This window comes from Pseudophryne corroboree, unplaced genomic scaffold (assembly GCF_028390025.1).
Source record: "Pseudophryne corroboree isolate aPseCor3 unplaced genomic scaffold, aPseCor3.hap2 scaffold_1516, whole genome shotgun sequence".
NCBI lineage: Eukaryota > Metazoa > Chordata > Amphibia > Anura > Myobatrachidae > Pseudophryne > Pseudophryne corroboree.
In genome coordinates this window covers 93,645-116,537 of record NW_026968148.1, presented here as the reverse complement: position 1 = coordinate 116,537, position 22,893 = coordinate 93,645, and the positions used below count along the sequence as shown (strand labels likewise).

Sequence of the window (22,893 nt, the reverse complement as noted above, 5' to 3'; positions counted from 1 at the left end):
AAGGATGCAGTGGCGTTAATGTTTCCTGGTGTCAACCTGTATTATTTCAGTAGACATTGAAATGAGGATGCATCTTGCTGCCTTTCCAATGAAGCAAGTTTAATTTAGTAATAGATTAAAAACCATCCTTACAAAGGTGTTAATCAGAGACTTGGCTTTGTGGACACTTTTCAGAGAACAAATTTGTTAGCATAAAAATAAAGCCAGAAAATGAAGAGCTGTTGAATCACTCAATTGGATTTTTTTTGCCAGCATATTTCTTTTTCTCTGCAACCCACTGCTAAATTGTGCTTCCTAGCTGTTTTTATAAAATCACTGAATCAAATCTAACTCTGATTACATCAGAGAAGGCCAGGTACCCTACACCAGAACAGGGGGTTTGAAATTTTGACTTGTCTACTTAAAGATCACCAAAATCTGATAACAAGGTCAATTACGTCCCTGGTTGGGATTGAACCACCAACCTTTTGGTAAATAGCCGGACACACTAACCGATTGCGCCACAGAAACACTTTGCAAAAAGTACATACTGACAAAGGCTAATAAGCATACATCTAGAACGTTTCCTAGAAAAACTTTAAAAAGTCAATAATCTGGAGAGTTTTTGTAAGATGTTTCTTCCATCAACCAACGAAGAAACACATTGGTACTTTCCCATGATGAGTTAGTGCTTCAGGATCTCTTGCACTTACATGTGCAGCAGAGTACTGCAATGGAAGCATGCTGGGCCCATAACCCAGAGGTAGGCAGATTGAAACTATCCTTTGCTATATGCATTTTTTTTGTTAATTTAAGTAATCAAAACTGGGATTGATATTTTTGCTCTTTTATTTTTACTTAAAGTACAATAACTTTTACCATTTTAATTTGTTTTAATAGTATATTGACAGTATAGTTTTATTTTAAAAATCCACTTAATTTTCTTTACCCTATTATTAAAAGGGTAATTGACAAAAACAAACTACATTGTCACCAGAAGAGCAATACAAAATGTACAAGTGATATATTAAAATCATCTTTCCAGCTTGAATTTCAATGATGCATTGGGGCAACGATTTTGTGAGAAACATCTTCACCCTTAAATAAAGATTTTCTTAATTCCTTACCTGTGTGCTAATTAGATATCACCTTGTTTTCACATTAAACAGACTTCCACATGAGAAAGCAGCAAGGATGCAGTGGCGTTAATGTTTCCTGGTGTCAACCCGTATTATTTCAGTAGACATTGAAATGAGGATGCATCTTGCTGCCTTTCCAATGAAGCAAGTTTAATTTAGTAATAGGTGAAAAACCATCCTTACAAAGGTGTTAATTAGAGACTTGGCTTTGTGGACACTTTTCAGAGAACAAATTTGTTAGCATAAAAATAAAGCCAGAAAATGAAGAGCTGTTTAATCACTTAATTGGATTTTTTTGCCAGCATATATCTTTTTCTCTGCAACCCACTGCTAAATTGTGCTTCCTAGCTGTTTTTATAAAATCACTGAATCAAATCTAACTCTGATTACATCAGAGAAGGCCAGGTACCCTACACCATAAGAGGGGGTTTGAAATTTTGACTTGTGTACTTAAAGATCACCAAAATCTGATAACAAGGTCAATTACGTCCCTGGGTGGGATTGAACCACCAACCTTTTGGTTAATAGCCATACACACTAACCGATTGCGCCACAGAGACACTTTGCAAAACTACATACTGACAAAGGCTAATAAGCATTCATCTAAAACGTTTCCTAGAAAAACTTTAAAAAGTCAATAATCTGGAGAGTTTTTGTAAGATGTTTCTTCCATCAACCAACGAAGAAACACATTGGTACTTTCCCATGATGAGTGAGTGCTTCAGGATCTCTTGCACTTACATGTGCAGCAGAGTACTGCAATGGAAGCATGCTGGACCCATAACCCAGAGGTAGGCAGATTGAAACTATCCTTTGCTATATGCATTTTTTTTTGTTAATTTAAGTAATCAAAACTGGGATTGATATTTTTGCTCTTTTATTTTTACTTAAAGTACAATAACTTTTACCATTTTAATTTGTTTTAATAGTATATTGACAGTATAGTTTTATTTTAAAAATCCACTTAATTTTCTTTACCCTATTATTAAAAGGGTAATTGACAAAAACAAACTACATTGTCACCAGAAGAGCAATACAAAATGTACAAGTGATATATTAAAATCATCTTTCCAGCTTGAATTTCAATGATGCATTGGGGCAACGATTTTGTGAGAAACATCTTCACCCTTAAATAAAGATTTTCTTAATTCCTTACCTGTGTGCTAATTAGATGTCACCTTGTTTTCACATTAAACAGACTTCTACATGAGAAAGCAGCAAGGATGCAGTGGCGTTAATGTTTCCTGGTGTCAACCTGTATTATTTCAGTAGACATTGAAATGAGGATGCATCTTGCTGCCTTTCCAATGGAGCAAGTTTAATTTAGTTATAGGTGAAAAACCATCCCTACAAAGGTGTTAATCAGAGACTTGGCTTTGTGGACACTTTTTAGAGAACAAATTTGTTAGCATAAAAATAAAGGCAGAAAATGAAGAGCTGTTTAATCACTCAATTGGATTTTTCTACCAGCATATTTTTTTCTCTGCAACCCATTGCTAAATTGTGCTTCCTAGCTGTTTTTTTATAAAATCACTGAATCAAATCTAACTCTGATTACATCAGAGAAGGCCAGGTACCCTACACCATAAGAGGGGGTTTGAAATTTTGACTTGTCTACTTAAATATCACCAAAACCTGATCACAAGGTCATTTATGTCCCTGGGTGGGATTGAACCACAAACCTTTTGGTTAGTAGCCAGACACACTAACCGATTGAGCCACAGAGACACTTTGCAAAAAGTACGTACTGACAAAGGCTAATAAGCATTCATCTAGAACGTTTCCTAGAAAAACTTTAAAAAGTCAATAATCTGGAGAGTTTTTGTAAGAATTTTCTTAAATCAACCAACGAAGAAACACATTGGTACTTTCCCATGATGAGTGAGTGCTTCAGGATCTCTTGCACTTACATGTGCAGCAGAGTACTGCAATGGAAGCATGCTGGGCCCATTACCCAGAGGTAGGCAGATTGAAACTATCCTCTGCTATATGCATTTTTTTTTTTTTAAAGTAATCCAAAACTGGGATTGATATGTAAGCTATTTTATGTTTACTTAAAGTACAATGACTTTTACCATTTTAATTTGTTTTAATAGTATATTGACAGTATTGTTTTCTTTCAAAAATCCACTTAATTTTCTTTACCCTATTATTAAAATGGTAATTGACAAAAACAAACTACATTGTCACCAGAAGAGCAATACAAAATGTACAAGTGATATATTAAAATCATCTTTCCAGCTTGAATTTCAATGATGCATTGGGGAAACGATTTTGTGAGAAACATCTTCACCCTTAAATAAAGATTTTCTTTATTCCTTACTTGTGTGCTAATTAGATATCACCGTGTTTTCACATTAAACAGACTTCCACATGAGAAAGCAGCAAGGATGCATTGGCGTTAATGTTTCCTGGTGTCAACCTGTATTATTTCAGTAGACATTGAAATGAGGATGCATCTTGCTGCCTTTCCAATGAAGCAAGTTTAATTTAGTAATAGGTGAAAAACCATCCTTACAAAGGTGTTCATCAGAGACTTGGCTTTGTGGACACTTTTCAGAGAACAAATTTGTTAGCATAAAAATAAAGCCAGAAAATGAAGAGCTGTTTAATCACTCAATTGGATTTTTTTGCCAGCATATTTCTTTTTCTCTGCAACCCACTGCTAAATTGTGCTTCCTAGCTGTTTTTATAAAATCACTGAATCAAATCTAACTCTGATTACATCAGAGAAGGCCAGGTACCCTACACCATAACAGGGGGTTTGAAATTTTGACTTGTCTACTTAAAGATCACCAAAATCTGATAACAAGGTCAATTACGTCCCTGGGTGGGATTGAACCACCAACCTTTTGGTTAGTAGTCGGACACACTAACCGATTGCGCCACAGAGACACTTTGCAAAAAGTACATACTGACAAAGGCTAATAAGCATACATCTAGAACGTTTCCTAGAAAAACTTTAAAAAGTCAATAATCTGGAGAGTTTTTGTAAGATGTTTCTTTCATCAACCAACGAAGAAACACATTGGTACTTTCCCATGATGAGTGAGTGCTTCAGGATCTATTGCACTTACATGTGCAGCAGAGTACAGCAATGGAAGCATGCTGGGCACATAACCCAGAGGTAGGCAGATTGAAACTATCCTCTGCTATATGCATTTTTTTTTGTTAATTAAAGTAATCCAAAACTGGGATTGATAAATTGGCTCTTTTATTTTTACTTAAAGTACAATAACTTTTACCATTTTAATTTGTTTTAATAGTATATTGACAGTATTGTTTTCTTTCAAAAATCAGCTTAATTTTCTTTACCCTATTATTAAAATGGTAATTGACAAAAACAAACTACATTGTCACCAGAAGAGCAATACAAAATGTACAAGTGATATATTAAAATCATCTTTCCAGCTTGAATTTAAGTGATGCATTGGGGCAACGATTTTGTGAGAAACATTTTCACCCTTAAATAAAGATTTTCTTAATTCCTTACCTGTGTGCTAATTAGATATCACCTTGTTTTCACATTAAACAGACTTCCACATGAGAAAGCAGCAAGGATGCAGTGGCGTTAATGTTTCCTGGTGTCAACCTGTATTATTTCAGTAGACATTGAAATGAGGATGCATCTTGCTGCCTTTCCAATGAAGCAAGTTTAATTTAGTAATAGATTAAAAACCATCCTTACAAAGGTGTTAATCAGAGACTTGGCTTTGTGGACACTTTTCAGAGAACAAATTTGTTAGCATAAAAATAAAGCCAGAAAATGAAGAGCTGTTGAATCACTCAATTGGATTTTTTTTGCCAGCATATTTCTTTTTCTCTGCAACCCACTGCTAAATTGTGCTTCCTAGCTGTTTTTATAAAATCACTGAATCAAATCTAACTCTGATTACATCAGAGAAGGCCAGGTACCCTACACCAGAACAGGGGGTTTGAAATTTTGACTTGTCTACTTAAAGATCACCAAAATCTGATAACAAGGTCAATTACGTCCCTGGTTGGGATTGAACCACCAACCTTTTGGTAAGTAGCCGGACACACTAACCGATTGCGCCACAGAAACACTTTGCAAAAAGTACATACTGACAAAGGCTAATAAGCATACATCTAGAACGTTTCCTAGAAAAACTTTAAAAAGTCAATAATCTGGAGAGTTTTTGTAAGATGTTTCTTCCATCAACCAACGAAGAAACACATTGGTACTTTCCCATGATGAGTTAGTGCTTCAGGATCTCTTGCACTTACATGTGCAGCAGAGTACTGCAATGGAAGCATGCTGGGCCCATAACCCAGAGGTAGGCAGATTGAAACTATCCTTTGCTATATGCATTTTTTTTGTTAATTTAAGTAATCAAAACTGGGATTGATATTTTTGCTCTTTTATTTTTACTTAAAGTACAATAACTTTTACCATTTTAATTTGTTTTAATAGCATATTGAAAGTATTGTTTTCTTTTAAAAATCCATTAATTTTCTTTACCCTATTATTAAAATGGTAATTGACAAAAACAAACTACATTGTCACCAGAAGAGCAATACAAAATGTACAAGTGATATATTAAAATCATCTTTCCAGCTTGAATTTCAATGATGCATTGGGGCAACGATTTTGTGAGAAACATTTTCACCCTTAAATAAAGATTTTCTTAATTCCTTACCTGTGTGCTAATTAGATATCACCTTGTTTTCACATTAAACAGACTTCCACATGAGAAAGCAGCAAGGATGCAGTGGCGTTAATGTTTCCTGGTGTCAACCTGTATTATTTCAGTAGACATTGAAATGCGGATGCATCTTGCTGCCTTTCCAATGAAGCAAGTTTAATTTAGTAATAGGTGAAAAACCATCCCTACAAAGGTGTTAATCAGAGACTTGGCTTTGTGGACACTTTTCAGAGAACAAATTTGTTAGCATAAAAATAAAGCCAGAAAATGAAGAGCTGTTTAATCACTCAATTGGATTTTTTTTGCCAGCATATTTCTTTTTCTCTGCAACCCACTGCTAAATTGTGCTTCCTAGCTGTTTTTATAAAATCAATGAATCAAATCTAACTCTGATTACATCAGAGAAGGCCAGGTACCCTACACCATAACAGGGGGTTTGAAATTTTGACTTGTCTACTTAAAGATCACCAAAATCTGATAACAAGGTCAATTACGTCCCTGGGTGGGATTGAACCACCAACCTTTTGGTTAGTAGTCGAACACACTAACCGATTGCGCCACAGAGACACTTTGCAAAAAGTACATACTGACAAAGGCTAATAAGCATACATCTAGAACGTTTCCTAGAAAAACTTTAAAAAGTCAATAATCTGGAGAGTTTTTGTAAGATGTTTCTTAAATCAACCAACGAAGAAACACATTGGTACTTTCCCATGATGAGTGAGTGCTTCAGGATCTCTTGCACTTACATGTGCAGCAGAGTACTGCAATGGAAGCATGCTGGGCCCATTACCCAGAGGTAGGCAGATTGAAACTATCCTCTGCTATATGCATTTTTTTTGTTAAAGTAATCCAAAACTGGGATTGATATGTTAGCTATTTTATGTTTACTTAAAGTACAATGACTTTTACCATTTTAATTTGTTTTAATAGTATATTGACAGTATTGTTTTCTTTCAAAAATCCACTTAATTTTCTTTACCCTATTATTAAAATGGTAATTGACAAAAACAAACTACATTGTCACCAGAAGAGCAATACAAAATGTACAAGTGATATATTAAAATCATCTTTCCAGCTTGAATTTCAATGATGCATTGGGGCAACGATTTTGTGAGAAACATCTTCACCCTTAAATAAAGATTTTCTTAATTCCTTACCTGTGTGCTAATTAGATATCACCTTGTTTTCACATTAAACAGACTTCCACATGAGAAAGCAGCAAGGATGCATTGGCGTTAATGTTTCCTGCTGTCAACCTGTATTATTTCAGTAGACATTGAAATGAGGATGCATCTTGCTGCCTTTCCAATGAAGCAAGTTTAATTTAGTAATAGGTGAAAAACCATCCTTACAAAGGTGTTCATCAGAGACTTGGCTTTGTGGACACTTTTCAGAGAACAAATTTGTTAGCATAAAAATAAAGCCAGAAAATGAAGAGCTGTTTAATCACTCAATTGGATTTTTTTGCCAGCATATTTCTTTTTCTCTGCAACCCACTGCTAAATTGTGCTTCCTAGCTGTTTTTATAAAATCACTGAATCAAATCTAACTCTGATTACATCAGAGAAGGCCAGGTACCCTACACCATAAGAGGGGATTTGAAATTTTGACTTGTCTACTTAAAGATCACCAAAATCTGATAACAAGGTCAATTACGTCCCTGGGTGGGATTGAACCACCAACCTTTTGGTTTATAGCCGTACACACTAACTGATTGCGCCACAGAGACACTTTGCAAAATTACATACTGACAAAGGCTAATAAGCATTCATCTAAAACGTTTCCTAGAAAAACTTTAAAAAGTCAATAATCTGGAGAGTTTTTGTAAGATGTTTCTTCCATCCACCAACGAAGAAACACATTGGTACTTTCCAATGATGAGTGAGTGCTTCAGGATCTCTTGCACTTACATGTGCAGCAGAGTACTGCAATGGAAGCATGCTGGGCCCATAACCCAGAGGTAGGCAGATTAAAACTAGCCTCTGCTATATGCATTTTTTTTGTTAATTAAAGTAATCCAAAACTGGGATTGATATTTTTGCTCTTTTATTTTTCATTAAAGTACAATAACTTTTACCATTTTAATTTGTTTTAATAGCATATTGAAAGTATTGTTTTCTTTTAAAAATCCATTAATTTTCTTTACCCTATTATTAAAATGGTAATTGACAAAAACAAACTACATTGTCACCAGAAGAGCAATACAAAATGTACAAGTGATATATTAAAATCATCTTTCCAGCTTGAATTTCAATGATGCATTGGGGCAACGATTTTGTGAGAAACATTTTCACCCTTAAATAAAGAATTTCTTAATTCCTTACCTGTGTGCTAATTAGATATCACCTTGTTTTCACATTAAACAGACTTCCACATGAGAAAGCAGCAAGGATGCAGTGGCGTTAATGTTTCCTGGTGTCAACCTGTATTATTTCAGTAGACATTGAAATGCGGATGCATCTTGCTGCCTTTCCAATGAAGCAAGTTTAATTTAGTAATAGGTGAAAAACCATCCCTACAAAGGTGTTAATCAGAGACTTGGCTTTGTGGACACTTTTCAGAGAACAAATTTGTTAGCATAAAAATAAAGCCAGAAAATGAAGAGCTGTTTAATCACTCAATTGGATTTTTTTTGCCAGCATATTTCTTTTTCTCTGCAACCCACTGCTAAATTGTGCTTCCTAGCTGTTTTTATAAAATCAATGAATCAAATCTAACTCTGATTACATCAGAGAAGGCCAGGTACCCTACACCATAACAGGGGGTTTGAAATTTTGACTTGTCTACTTAAAGATCACCAAAATCTGATAACAAGGTCAATTACGTCCCTGGGTGGGATTGAACCACCAACCTTTTGGTGAGTAGTCGGACACACTAACCGATTGTGCCACAGAGACACTTTGCAAAAAGTATATACTGACAAAGGCTAATAAGCATTCATCTAGAACGTTTCCTAGAAAAACTTTAAAAAGTCAATAATCTGGAGAGTTTTTGTAAGAATTTTCTTAAATCAACCAACGAAGAAACACATTGGTACTTTCCCATGATGAGTGAGTGCTTCAGGATCTCTTGCACTTACATGTGCAGCAGAGTACTGCAATGGAAGCATGCTGGGCCCATAACCCAGAGGTAGGCAGATTGAAACTATCCTTTGCTATATGAATTTTTTTTGTTAATTTAAGTAATCAAAACTGGGATTGATATTTTTGCTCTTTTATTTTTACTTAAAGTACAATAACTTTTACCATTTTAATTTGTTTTAATAGTATATTGACAGTATAGTTTTCTTTAAAAAATCCACTTAATTTTCTTTACCCTATTATTAAAAGGGTAATTGACAAAAACAAACTACATTGTCACCAGAAGAGCAATACAAAATGTACAAGTGATATATTAAAATCATCTTTCCAGCTTGAATTTCAATGATGCATTGGGGCAACGATTTTGTGAGAAACATCTTCACCCTTAAATAAAGATTTTCTTAATTCCTTACCTGTGTGCTAATTAGATGTCACCTTGTTTTCACATTAAACAGACTTCTACATGAGAAAGCAGCAAGGATGCAGTGGCGTTAATGTTTCCTGGTGTCAACCTGTATTATTTCAGTAGACATTGAAATGAGGATGCATCTTGCTGCCTTTCCAATGAAGCAAGTTTAATTTAGTTATAGGTGAAAAACCATCCCTACAAAGGTGTTAATCAGAGACTTGGCTTTGTGGACACTTTTTAGAGAACAAATTTGTTAGCATAAAAATAAAGGCAGAAAATGAAGAGCTGTTTAATCACTCAATTGGATTTTTCTACCAGCATATTTTTTTCTCTGCAACCCATTGCTAAATTGTGCTTCCTAGCTGTTTTTTATAAAATCACTGAATCAAATCTAACTCTGATTACATCAGAGAAGGCCAGGTACCCTACACCATAAGAGGGGGTTTGAAATTTTGACTTGTCTACTTAAATATCACCAAAACCTGATCACAAGGTCAATTATGTCCCTAGGTGGGATTGAACCACCAACCTTTTGGTTAGTAGCCAGACACACTAACCGATTGCGCCACAGAGACACTTTGCAAAAAGTACATACTGACAAAGGCTAATAAGCATTCATCTAGAACGGTTCCTAGAAAAACTTTAAAAAGTCAATAATCTGGAGAGTTTTTGTAAGAATTTTCTTAAATCAACCAACGAAGAAACACATTGGTACTTTCCCATGATGAGTGAGTGCTTCAGGATCTCTTGCACTTACATGTGCAGCAGAGTACTGCAATGGAAGCATGCTGGGCCCATTACCCAGAGGAAGGCAGATTGAAACTATCCTCTGCTATATGCATTTTTTTTGTTAAAGTAATCCAAAACTGGGATTGATATGTTAGCTATTTTATGTTTACTTAAAGTACAATGACTTTTACCATTTTAATTTGTTTTAATAGTATATTGACAGTATTGTTTTCTTTCAAAAATCCACTTAATTTTCTTTACCCTATTATTAAAATGGTAATTGACAAAAACAAACTACATTGTCACCAGAAGAGCAATACAAAATGTACAAGTGATATATTAAAATCATCTTTCCAGCTTGAATTTCAATGATGCATTGGGGCAACGATTTTGTGAGAAACATCTTCACCCTTAAATAAAGATTTTCTTAATTCCTTACCTGTGTGCTAATTAGATATCACCTTGTTTTCACATTAAACAGACTTCCACATGAGAAAGCAGCAAGGATGCATTGGCGTTAATGTTTCCTGCTGTCAACCTGTATTATTTCAGTAGACATTGAAATGAGGATGCATCTTGCTGCCTTTCCAATGAAGCAAGTTTAATTTAGTAATAGGTGAAAAACCATCCTTACAAAGGTGTTCATCAGAGACTTGGCTTTGTGGACACTTTTCAGAGAACAAATTTGTTAGCATAAAAATAAAGCCAGAAAATGAAGAGCTGTTTAATCACTCAATTGGATTTTTTTGCCAGCATATTTCTTTTTCTCTGCAACCCACTGCTAAATTGTGCTTCCTAGCTGTTTTTATAAAATCACTGAATCAAATCTAACTCTGATTACATCAGAGAAGGCCAGGTACCCTACACCATAAGAGGGGATGTGAAATTTTGACTTGTCTACTTAAAGATCACCAAAATCTGATAACAAGGTCAATTACGTCCCTGGGTGGGATTGAACCACCAACCTTTTCGTTTATAGCCGTACACACTAACTGATTGCGCCACAGAGACACTTTGCAAAAGTACATACTGACAAAGGCTAATAAGCATTCATCTAAAACGTTTCCTAGAAAAACTTTAAAAAGTCAATAATCTGGAGAGTTTTTGTAAGATGTTTCTTCCATCCACCAACGAAGAAACACATTGGTACTTTCCCATGATGAGTGAGTGCTTCAGGATCTCTTGCACTTACATGTGCAGCAGAGTACTGCAATGGAAGCATGCTGGGCCCATAACCCAGAGGTAGGCAGATTAAAACTAGCCTCTGCTATATGCATTTTTTTTGTTAATTAAAGTAATCCAAAACTGGGATTGATATTTTTGCTCTTTTATTTTTCATTAAAGTACAATAACTTTTACCATTTTAATTTGTTTTAATAGCATATTGAAAGTATTGTTTTCTTTTAAAAATCCATTAATTTTCTTTACCCTATTATTAAAATGGTAATTGACAAAAACAAACTACATTGTCACCAGAAGAGCAATACAAAATGTACAAGTGATATATTAAAATCATCTTTCCAGCTTGAATTTCAATGATGCATTGGGGCAACGATTTTGTGAGAAACATTTTCACCCTTAAATAAAGATTTTCTTAATTCCTTACCTGTGTGCTAATTAGATATCACCTTGTTTTCACATTAAACAGACTTCCACATGAGAAAGCAGCAAGGATGCAGTGGCGTTAATGTTTCCTGGTGTCAACCTGTATTATTTCAGTAGACATTGAAATGCGGATGCATCTTGCTGCCTTTCCAATGAAGCAAGTTTAATTTAGTAATAGGTGAAAAACCATCCCTACAAAGGTGTTAATCAGAGACTTGGCTTTGTGGACACTTTTCAGAGAACAAATTTGTTAGCATAAAAATAAAGCCAGAAAATGAAGAGCTGTTTAATCACTCAATTGGATTTTTTTTGCCAGCATATTTCTTTTTCTCTGCAACCCACTGCTAAATTGTGCTTCCTAGCTGTTTTTATAAAATCAATGAATCAAATCTAACTCTGATTACATCAGAGAAGGCCAGGTACCCTACACCATAACAGGTGGTTTGAAATTTTGACTTGTCTACTTAAAGATCACCAAAATCTGATAACAAGGTCAATTACGTCCCTGGGTGGGATTGAACCACCAACCTTTTGGTTAGTAGTCGGACACACTAACCGATTGCGCCACAGAGACACTTTGCAAAAAGTACATACTGACAAAGGCTAATAAGCATACATCTAGAACGTTTCCTAGAAAAACTTTAAAAAGTCAATAATCTGGAGAGTTTTTGTAAGATGTTTCTTCCATCAACCAACGAAGAAACACATTGGTACTTTCCCATGATGAGTGAGTGCTTCAGGATCTCTTGCACTTACATGTGCAGCAGAGTACTGCAATGGAAGCATGCTGGGCCCATAACCCAGAGGTAGGCAGATTGAAACTATCCTTTGCTATATGAATTTTTTTTGTTAATTTAAGTAATCAAAACTGGGATTGATATTTTTGCTCTTTTATTTTTACTTAAAGTACAATAACTTTTACCATTTTAATTTGTTTTAATAGTATATTGACAGTATAGTTTTCTTTAAAAAATCCACTTAATTTTCTTTACCCTATTATTAAAAGGGTAATTGACAAAAACAAACTACATTGTCACCAGAAGAGCAATACAAAATGTACAAGTGATATATTAAAATCATCTTTCCAGCTTGAATTTCAATGATGCATTGGGGCAACGATTTTGTGAGAAACATCTTCACCCTTAAATAAAGATTTTCTTAATTCCTTACCTGTGTGCTAATTAGATGTCACCTTGTTTTCACATTAAACAGACTTCTACATGAGAAAGCAGCAAGGATGCAGTGGCGTTAATGTTTCCTGGTGTCAACCTGTATTATTTCAGTAGACATTGAAATGAGGATGCATCTTGCTGCCTTTCCAATGAAGCAAGTTTAATTTAGTTATAGGTGAAAAACCATCCCTACAAAGGTGTTAATCAGAGACTTGGCTTTGTGGACACTTTTTAGAGAACAAATTTGTTAGCATAAAAATAAAGGCAGAAAATGAAGAGCTGTTTAATCACTCAATTGGATTTTTCTACCAGCATATTTTTTTCTCTGCAACCCATTGCTAAATTGTGCTTCCTAGCTGTTTTTTATAAAATCACTGAATCAAATCTAACTCTGATTACATCAGAGAAGGCCAGGTACCCTACACCATAAGAGGGGGTTTGAAATTTTGACTTGTCTACTTAAATATCACCAAAACCTGATCACAAGGTCAATTATGTCCCTAGGTGGGATTGAACCACCAACCTTTTGGTTAGTAGCCAGACACACTAACCGATTGCGCCACAGAGACACTTTGCAAAAAGTACATACTGACAAAGGCTAATAAGCATTCATCTAGAACGGTTCCTAGAAAAACTTTAAAAAGTCAATAATCTGGAGAGTTTTTGTAAGAATTTTCTTAAATCAACCAACGAAGAAACACATTGGTACTTTCCCATGATGAGTGAGTGCTTCAGGATCTCTTGCACTTACATGTGCAGCAGAGTACTGCAATGGAAGCATGCTGGGCCCATTACCCAGAGGTAGGCAGATTGAAACTATCCTCTGCTATATGCATTTTTTTTGTTAAAGTAATCCAAAACTGGGATTGATATGTTAGCTATTTTATGTTTACTTAAAGTACAATGACTTTTACCATTTTAATTTGTTTTAATAGTATATTGACAGTATTGTTTTCTTTCAAAAATCCACTTAATTTTCTTTACCCTATTATTAAAATGGTAATTGACAAAAACAAACTACATTGTCACCAGAAGAGCAATACAAAATGTACAAGTGATATATTAAAATCATCTTTCCAGCTTGAATTTCAATGATGCATTGGGGCAACGATTTTGTGAGAAACATCTTCACCCTTAAATAAAGATTTTCTTAATTCCTTACCTGTGTGCTAATTAGATATCACCTTGTTTTCACATTAAACAGACTTCCACATGAGAAAGCAGCAAGGATGCATTGGCGTTAATGTTTCCTGCTGTCAACCTGTATTATTTCAGTAGACATTGAAATGAGGATGCATCTTGCTGCCTTTCCAATGAAGCAAGTTTAATTTAGTAATAGGTGAAAAACCATCCTTACAAAGGTGTTCATCAGAGACTTGGCTTTGTGGACACTTTTCAGAGAACAAATTTGTTAGCATAAAAATAAAGCCAGAAAATGAAGAGCTGTTTAATCACTCAATTGGATTTTTTTGCCAGCATATTTCTTTTTCTCTGCAACCCACTGCTAAATTGTGCTTCCTAGCTGTTTTTATAAAATCACTGAATCAAATCTAACTCTGATTACATCAGAGAAGGCCAGGTACCCTACACCATAAGAGGGGATTTGAAATTTTGACTTGTCTACTTAAAGATCACCAAAATCTGATAACAAGGTCAATTACGTCCCTGGGTGGGATTGAACCACCAACCTTTTGGTTTATAGCCGTACACACTAACTGATTGCGCCACAGAGACACTTTGCAAAAGTACATACTGACAAAGGCTAATAAGCATTCATCTAAAACATTTCCTAGAAAAACTTTAAAAAGTCAATAATCTGGAGAGTTTTTGTAAGATGTTTCTTCCATCAACCAACGAAGAAACACATTGGTACTTTCCCATGATGAGTGAGTGCTTCAGGATCTCTTGCACTTACATGTGCAGCAGAGTACTGCAATGGAAGCATGCTGGGCCCATAACCCAGAGGTAGGCAGATTGAAACTATCCTTTGCTATATGCATTTTTTTTTGTTAATTTAAGTAATCAAAACTGGGATTGATATTTTTGCTCTTTTATTTTTACTTAAAGTACAATAACTTTTTCCATTTTAATTTGTTTTAATAGTATATTGACAGTATAGTTTTCTTTAAAAAATCCACTTAATTTTCTTTACCCTATTATTAAAAGGGTAATTGACAAAAACAAACTACATTGTCACCAGAAGAGCAATACAAAATGTACAAGTGATATATTAAAATCATCTTTCCAGCTTGAATTTCAATGATGCATTGGGGCAACGATTTTGTGAGAAACATCTTCACCCTTAAATAAAGATTTTCTTAATTCCTTACCTGTGTGCTAATTAGATGTCACCTTGTTTTCACATTAAACAGACTTCTACATGAGAAAGCAGCAAGGATGCAGTGGCGTTAATGTTTCCTGGTGTCAACCTGTATTATTTCAGTAGACATTGAAATGAGGATGCATCTTGCTGCCTTTCCAATGAAGCAAGTTTAATTTAGTTATAGGTGAAAAACCATCCCTACAAAGGTGTTAATCAGAGACTTGGCTTTGTGGACACTTTTTAGAGAACAAATTTGTTAGCATAAAAATAAAGGCAGAAAATGAAGAGCTGTTTAATCACTCAATTGGATTTTTCTACCAGCATATTTTTTTCTCTGCAACCCATTGCTAAATTGTGCTTCCTAGCTGTTTTTTATAAAATCACTGAATCAAATCTAACTCTGATTACATCAGAGAAGGCCAGGTACCCTACACCATAAGAGGGGGATTTGAAATTTTGACTTGTCTACTTAAAGATCACCAAAATCTGATAACAAGGTCAATTACGTCCCTTGGTGGGATTGTACCACCAACCTTTTGGTTAACAGCCGTGCACACTAACTGATTGCGCCACAAAGACACTTTGCAAAAGTACATACTGACAAAGGCTAATAAGCATTCATCTAAAACGTTTCCTAGAAAAACTTTAAAAAGTCAATAATCTGGAGAGTTTTTGTAAGATGTTTCTTCCATCCACCAACGAAGAAACACATTGGTACTTTCCCATGATGAGTGAGTGCTTCAGGATCTCTTGCACTTACATGTGCAGCAGAGTACTGCAATGGAAGCATGCTGGGCCCATAACCCAGAGGTAGGCAGATTAAAACTAGCCTCTGCTATATGCATTTTTTTTGTTAATTAAAGTAATCCAAAACTGGGATTGATATTTTTGCTCTTTTATTTTTCATTAAAGTACAATAACTTTTACCATTTTAATTTGTTTTAATAGCATATTGAAAGTATTGTTTTCTTTTAAAAATCCATTAATTTTCTTTACCCTATTATTAAAATGGTAATTGACAAAAACAAACTACATTGTCACCAGAAGAGCAATACAAAATGTACAAGTGATATATTAAAATCATCTTTCCAGCTTGAATTTCAATGATGCATTGGGGCAACGATTTTGTGAGAAACATTTTCACCCTTAAATAAAGATTTTCTTAATTCCTTACCTGTGTGCTAATTAGATATCACCTTGTTTTCACATTAAACAGACTTCCACATGAGAAAGCAGCAAGGATGCAGTGGCGTTAATGTTTCCTGGTGTCAACCTGTATTATTTCAGTAGACATTGAAATGCGGATGCATCTTGCTGCCTTTCCAATGAAGCAAGTTTAATTTAGTAATAGGTGAAAAACCATCCCTACAAAGGTGTTAATCAGAGACTTGGCTTTGTGGACACTTTTCAGAGAACAAATTTGTTAGCATAAAAATAAAGCCAGAAAATGAAGAGCTGTTTAATCACTCAATTGGATTTTTTTTGCCAGCATATTTCTTTTTCTCTGCAACCCACTGCTAAATTGTGCTTCCTAGCTGTTTTTATAAAATCAATGAATCAAATCTAACTCTGATTACATCAGAGAAGGCCAGGTACCCTACACCATAACAGGGGGTTTGAAATTTTGACTTGTCTACTTAAAGATCACCAAAATCTGAAAACAAGGTCAATTACGTCCCTTGGTGGGATTGTACCACCAACCTTTTGGTTAACAGCCGTGCACACTAACTGATTGCGCCACAAAGACACTTTGCAAAAGTACATACTGACAAAGGCTAATAAGCATTCATCTAAAACGTTTCCTAGAAAAACTTTAAAAAGTCAATAATCTGGAGAGTTTTTGTAAGATGTTTCTTCCATCCACCAACGAAGAAACACATTGGTACTTTCCCATGATGAGTGAGTGCTTCAGGATCTCTTGCACTTACATGTGCAGCAGAGTACAGCAATGGAAGCATGCTGGGCACATAACCCAGAGGTAGGCAGATTGAAACTATCCTCTGCTATATGCATTTTTTTTTTGTTAATTAAAGTAATCCAAAACTGGGATTGATATGTTGGCTCTTTTATTTTTACTTACAGTACAATAACTTTTACCATTTTAATTTGTTTTAATAGTATATTGACAGTATTGTTTTCTTTCAAAAATCCACTTAATTTTCTTTACCCTATTATTAAAAGGGTAATTGACAAAAACAAACTACATTGTCACCAGAAGAGCAATACAAAATGTACAAGTGATATATTAAAATCATCTTTCCAGCTTGAATTTCAATGATGCATTGGGGCAACGATTTTGTGAGAAACATCTTCACCCTTAAATAAAGATTTTCTTAATTCCTTACCTGTGTGCTAATTAGATATCACCTTGTTTTCACATTAAACAGACTTCCACATGAGAACGCAGCAAGGATGCAGTGGCGTTAATGTTTCCTGGTGTCAACCCGTATTATTTCAGTAGACATTGAAATGAGGATGCATCTTGCTGCCTTTCCAATGAAGCAAATTTAGTTTAGTAATAGGTGAAAAACCATCCCTACAAAGGTGTTAATCAGAGACTTGGCTTTGTGGACACTTTTCAGAGAACAAATTTGTTAGCATAAAAATAAAGCCAGAAAATTAATAGCTGTTTAATCACTCAATTGGATTTTTTTGCCAGCATATTTCTTTTTCTCTGCAACCCACTGCTAAATTGTGCTTCCTAGCTGTTTATATAAAATCACTGAATCAAATCTAACTCTGATTACATCAGAGAAGGCCAGGTACCCTACACCATAAGAGGGAGTTTGAAATTTTGACTTGTCTACTTAAAGATCACCAAAATCTGATAACAAGGTCAATTACGTCCCTGGGTGGGATTGAACCACCAACCTTTTGGTTTATAGCCGTACACACTAACTGATTGCGCCACAGAGACACTTTGCAAAAGTACATACTGACAAAAGCTAATAAGCATTCATCTAAAACGTTTCCTAGAAAAACTTTAAAAAGTCAATAATCTGGAGAGTTTTTGTAAGATGTTTCTTCCATCCACCAACGAAGAAAAACATTGGTACTTTCCCATGATGAGTGAGTGCTTCAGGATCTCTTGCACTTACATGTGCAGCAAAGTACTGCAATGGAAGCATGCGGGGCCCATAACGCAGAGGTAGGCAGATTAAAACTATCCTCTGCTATATGCATTTTTTTTGTTAATTAAAGTAATCCAAAACTGGGATTGATATTTTTGCTCTTTTATTTTTCATTAAAGTACAATAACTTTTACCATTTTAATTTGTTTTAATAGTATATTGAAAGTATAGTTTTCTTTCAAAAATCCACTTAATTTTCTTTACCCTATTATTAAAAGGGTAATTGACAAAAACAAACTACATTGTCACCAGAAGAGCAATACAAAATGTACAAGTGATATATTAAAATCATCTTTCCATCTTGAATTTCAATGATGCATTGGGGCAACGATTTTGTGAGAAACATCTTCACCCTTAAATAAAGATTTTCTTAATTCCTTACCTGTGTGCTAATTAGATATCACCTTGTTTTCACATTAAACAGACTTCCACATGAGAACGCAGCAAGGATGCAGTGGCGTTAATGTTTCCTGGTGTCAACCCGTATTATTTCAGTAGACATTGAAATGAGGATGCATCTTGCTGCCTTTCCAATGAAGCAAATTTAGTTTAGTAATAGGTGAAAAACCATCCCTACAAAGGTGTTAATCAGAGACTTGGCTTTGTGGACACTTTTCAGAGAACAAATTTGTTAGCATAAAAATAAAGCCAGAAAATTAAGAGCTGTTTAATCACTCAATTGGATTTTTTTGCCAGCATATTTCTTTTTCTCTGCAACCCACTGCTAAATTGTGCTTCCTAGCTGTTTTTATAAAATCACTGAATCAAATTTAACTCTGATTACATCAGAGAAGGCCAGGTACCCTACACCATAAGAGGGGGTTTGAAATTTTGACTTGTGTACTTAAAGATCACCAAAATCTGATAACAAGGTCAATTACGTCCCTGGGTGGGATTGAACCACCAACCTTTTGGTTTATAGCCGTACACACTAACTGATTGCGCCACAGAGACACTTTGCAAAAGTACATACTGACAAAGGCTAATAAGCATTCATCTAAAACGTTTCCTAGAAAAACTTTAAAAAGTCAATAATCTGGAGAGTTTTTGTAAGATGTTTCTTCCATCCACCAACGAAGAAACACATTGGTACTTTCCCATGATGAGTGAGTGCTTCAGGATCTCTTGCACTTACATGTGCAGCAAAGTACTGCAATGGAAGCATGCGGGGCCCATAACGCAGAGGTAGGCAGATTAAAACTATCCTCTGCTATATGCATTTTTTTTGTTAATTAAAGTAATCCAAAACTGGGATTGATATTTTTGCTCTTTTATTTTTCATTAAAGTACAATAACTTTTACCATTTTAATTTGTTTTAATAGTATATTGAAAGTATAGTTTTCTTTCAAAAATCCACTTAATTTTCTTTACCCTATTATTAAAAGGGTAATTGACAAAAACAAACTACATTGTCACCAGAAGAGCAATACAAAATGTACAAGTGATATATTAAAATCATCTTTCCAGCTTGAATTTCAATGATGCATTGGGGCAACGATTTTGTGAGAAACATTTTCACCCTTAAATAAAGATTTTCTTAATTCCTTACCTGTGTGCTAATTAGATATCACCTTGTTTTCACATTAAACAGACTTCCACATGAGAAAGCAGCAAGGATGCAGTGGCGTTAATGTTTCCTGGTGTCAACCTGTATTATTTCAGTAGACATTGAAATGAGGATGCATCTTGCTGCCTTTCCAATGAAGCAAGTTTAATTTAGTAATAGGTGAAAAACCATCCTTACAAAGGTGTTAATCAGAGACTTGGCTTTGTGGACACTTTTCAGAGAACAAATTTGTTAGCATAAAAATAAAGCCAGAAAATGAAGAGCTGTTTAATCACTCAATTGGATTTTTTTGCCAGCATATTTCTTTTTCTCTGCAACCCACTGCTAAATTGTGCTTCCTAGCTGTTTTTATAAAATCACTGAATCAAATCTAACTCTGATTACATCAGAGAAGGCCAGGTACCCTACACCAGGCTTTTTCAACCAGTGTGCCGTGGCACACTTGTGTGCCGCGACCAGTTGCAAGGTGTGCCGCGGAGCCAGAGCAGCTTCCTACACTTTCAGAGTGAACTGTTGGCCCAGGCTCTTCTTAGAGGATCAGTCATGCTCCGGCCGTGACCTATGCCTTGATGACACGGCGGTATGATATCATAGGTCACGGACACTGCATCTCACCACCCAGCCAGCCCACCCGCATGCATACACATCTTCCAGTTCCCACCTGCATCCACAGCTTTCCTTGTCCACCCACATCCACACCTGCCCGACCGCCCGCTGCTCAGTATTCACAGCACTCCACTATGAACAACCCCTGCCACTGAGGGACAGGGAGGAGGACAGCTGACCGGTAGGGGCTAATATTTGTTATGTTATTTCTCCTGTGGGGAGCAATAGGATTTATAGATTTATGGGGGAAACAATGTGAATAATTCATGTCCGGAGCAATAGGATTTATGTGGAGAGAAATGTTACTGATTTATGTGTGAGCAACATGATTTATGTGGGCAGCAATGTGATGTGTTTTTTTCTGTGTAGGCCAATGTATATGTGGATTTTTTTTACTGTGAGGGCCAATGTGTGTTTTTTGTTTTTTCTGTGAGGAACTGATGGTGCGCCTTGGTAATTTTAAAATATTGGGGGTAAATCCAAGTTGATCGCAGCAGGAAATTTTTTAGCAGTTGGGCAAAACCATGTGCACTGCAGGTGTGGTAGATATAACATTTGCAGAGAGAGTTAGATTTGGGTGGGTTATTTTGTTTCTGTGCAGGGTAAATACTGGCTGCTTTATTTTTACACTGCAAATTAGATTGCAGATTGAACACACCACACCCAAATCTAACTCTCTCTGCACATGTTATATCTGCCTCCCCTGCAGTGCACATGGTTTTGCCCAATTGCTAACAGAATTCCTGCTGCGATCAACTTGGAATTACCCACATTGTTCGGTGTGCCGCCAGTAAAAAATGGTTGAAAATCATTGCCCTACACCATAAGAGGGGGTTTGAAATTTTGACTTGTCTACTTAAAGATCACCAAAATCTGATAACAAGGTCAATTACGTCCCTGGGTGGGATTGAACCACCAACCTTTTGGATAATAGCCACACACACTAACTGATTGCGCCACAGAGACACTTTGCAAAAGTACATACTGACAAAGGCTAATAAGCGTTCATCTAAAACGTTTCCTAGAAAAACTTTAAAAAGTCAATAATCTGGAGAGTTTTTGTAAGATGTTTCTTCCATCAACCAACGAAGAAACACATTGGTACTTTCACATGATGAGTGAGTGCTTCAGGATCTATTGCACTTACATGTGCAGCAGAGTACAGCAATGGAAGCATGCTGGGCACATAACCCAGAGGTAGGCAGATTGAAACTATCCTCTGCTATATGCATTTTTTTTGTTAATTAAAGTAATCCAAAACTGGGATTGATATGTTGGCTCTTTTATTTTTACTTACAGTACAATAACTTCTACCATTTTAATTTGTTTTAATAGTATATTGATAGTATTGTTTTCTTTCAAAAATCCACTTAATTTTCTTTACCCTATTATTAAAATGGTTATTGACAAAAACAAACTACATTGTCACCAGAAGAGCAATACAAAATGTACAAGTGATATATTAAAATCATCTTTCCAGCTTGAATTTCAATGATGCATTGGGGCAACGATTTTGTGAGAAACATTTTCACCCTTAAATAAAGATTTTCTTAATTCCTTACCTGTGTGCTAATTAGATATCACCTTGTTTTCACATTAAACAGACTTCCACATGAGAAAGCAGCAAGGATGCAGTGGCGTTAATGTTTCCTGGTGTCAACCTGTATTATTTCAGTAGACATTGAAATGAGGATGCATCTTGCTGCCTTTCCAATGAAGCAAGTTTAATTTAGTAATAGGTTAAAAACCATCCTTACAAAGGTGTTAATCAGAGACTTGGCTTTGTGGACACTTTTCAGAGAACAAATTTGTTAGCATAAAAATAAAGCCAGAAAATGAAGAGCTGTTTAATCACTCAATTGGATTTTTTTTGCCAGCATATTTCTTTTTCTCTGCAACCCACTGCTAAATTGTGCTTCCTAGCTGTTTTTATAAAATCACTGAATCAAATCTAACTCTGATTACATCAGAGAAGGCCAGGTACCCTACACCATAAGAGGGGGTTTGAAATTTTGACTTGTCTACTTAAAGATCACCAAAATCTGATAACAAGGTCAATTACGTCCCTGGGTGGGATTGAACCACCAACCTTTTGGATAATAGCCACACACACTAACTGATTGCGCCACAGAGACACTTTGCAAAAGTACATACTGACAAAAGCTAATAAGCATTCATCTAAAACGTTTCCTAGAAAAACTTTAAAAAGTCAATAATCTGGAGAGTTTTTGTAAGATGTTTCTTCCATCAACCAACGAAGAAACACATTGGTACTTTCACATGATGAGTGAGTGCTTCAGGATCTATTGCACTTACATGTGCAGCAGAGTACAGCAATGGAAGCATGCTGGGCACATAACCCAGAGGTAGGCAGATTGAAACTATCCTCTGTTATATGCATTTTTTTTTGTTAATTAAAGTAATCCAAAACTGGGATTGATATGTTGGCTCTTTTATTTTTACTTACAGTACAATAACTTCT

The 22,893-nt window shown here is 35.4% G+C and overlaps 3 non-coding genes across 3 annotated transcripts; all 3 read right to left on the bottom strand.

Moving 5' to 3' along the window:
- Window positions 1-6,278: 6,278 nt before the first annotated feature.
- TRNAS-ACU (transfer RNA serine (anticodon ACU)) lies at window positions 6,279-6,352 on the bottom strand. The gene has a single exon. It is a non-coding gene; the product is annotated as a tRNA-Ser (tRNA).
- Window positions 6,353-9,778: 3,426 nt separating this feature from the next.
- Window positions 9,779-9,852, bottom strand: TRNAS-ACU (transfer RNA serine (anticodon ACU)). The gene has a single exon. It is a non-coding gene; the product is annotated as a tRNA-Ser (tRNA).
- A 3,426-nt stretch (window positions 9,853-13,278) lies between these two features.
- TRNAS-ACU (transfer RNA serine (anticodon ACU)) lies at window positions 13,279-13,352 on the bottom strand. The gene has a single exon. It is a non-coding gene; the product is annotated as a tRNA-Ser (tRNA).
- Window positions 13,353-22,893: the final 9,541 nt, after the last annotated feature.